The following is a 1589-nucleotide window of genomic DNA, read 5'->3' on the forward strand; positions in this document are numbered from 1 at the left end:
GGGCTGCTTTGGGGGGGCTGTTTTTCTGGGGGGCGCTGCTTTCTCTTTCTGGGGGGCTGTTTTCTCTTTCCGGGGGGGCTATTTAACTGCTCTTTCTTTTTTCTCTCTTTTTTTCTCTTTTTTTGTTCCTCTCTTTTTTTTTCTTCATTTCACCTTTTTTTCTGCACTTCGCGCCCTAAATCCAGGGACCCCCCCGCGGCCGACCCCGACCCGCAGCCCCCCGGCACCTTGGTTTGACCCCCAGATTTTGCGGGGGGGGGGGGGTGGAGGTGGGGAGGGTGGACCCAGATTCAAGAGAGGGGGACCCCAAGTTGTTAGGGGGCAGGAGCCCCACAAGTGAGGGGAGCCCCACAAGTGTGGGGCAGCCCCACGAGCAGCGCCCCTGGCCGCTCCTGGCGAGCGACCCCGTTTCTCCTCCCCACAGCTGCATGCCCTTCCCCCTCCCCATAGGAGCGTCCCCACAAAGGGGGGGGTGGGAGGATTTTTTGGGTGGAAAAAATGGGGTTTTGGGGCGGGCTGTACAGCCGGGTTTGTACAATACAGGGGATTGCTGCCATCTCCGCTTCTGGCTCTTTTTTTGGGGGGGGGCTACAGGGTCCTTGTTGGTCCGTGGGAGGGGGGTGTCTGGCTGCTCCGTATCCCTACAGGCATCTGTAGGGTCTGTATGGGTCAATATGGGGATGCATTATTCCTGCACGTCCCTGGGGTGCTGGGTCCGTAGGAGCCCCTTGGGAAGAGGCCCCGTGGTCCCTGTGCACAAATACAGCCTCTGCGCGCTCGTGGGGCGGAGCCGTGCGGTCCCCGTGCCGCCCTGGGTCGGGACGTATCGCGTACGTCCAGGACCTATAGGGAACGTCCAGGACCTTGCGGAGCCTGAGTGGGAGGAGCGTTGCCTTCCAAATATGGGTATGGCCACGCCCACCTGGGGCAACGCCTCCAACCTCACCTTACCGCCCCGCCCCCTGGCCCCACATCGCCTCAGCGGCCGCCTCCGCCAATCAGCGAGCGGCGCTGAAGGGCGGGGAGCGCGGCCATTGGCTGGAGGCGGAGGAAGCGCGCTCTGATTGGCCGAGGGGCGGGCGGCGAGGGCCCGTGGCAGCGCGCCGCTGGCGGAGTCCGGCAGAGTTGAGCGCGCCGAGCGGTCCGGTCAGCACCAGAAGAACCCGCAGCGCGGAGAGGTAGGCCTTCCGGTTGGGCGGCATGCCTTCCGGTTGGGTGCTAGGCCTTCCGGTTGGGCGGCAGGCCTTCCGGTTGGGCGGCAGGCCTTCCGGTTGACCGGGGGCCTCGCCGGATGAGGTTCCGCGGATAAGCGGAGGGGTTCGGAGGGACGCGAGGTGCTCCGGGAGCGCGCAGGGAGCGGACGGATCCGGGCGCAGCGCCCGGTTCGGCTCCGGTGCCGCACGGCGGCGCCTCGGGGGCCCGGAGCCGCCCTCTGACCCCGCTTCCTCCTTTCCCCTCAGGGAGCGCGGCGCCGTTGCCATGGAGACGACGGCGCACCCCTATTGGCCGCGCGCGCTGTCGCTGCCGGGATACGTCGCCAGCGCGCGACCCGGCTGGCAGAGCGCAGGCGCGGTGGCGGCGGCGGGGGC

The sequence above is a fragment of the Numida meleagris genome, unplaced genomic scaffold (assembly GCF_002078875.1).
Source record: "Numida meleagris isolate 19003 breed g44 Domestic line unplaced genomic scaffold, NumMel1.0 unplaced_Scaffold398, whole genome shotgun sequence".
NCBI lineage: Eukaryota > Metazoa > Chordata > Aves > Galliformes > Numididae > Numida > Numida meleagris.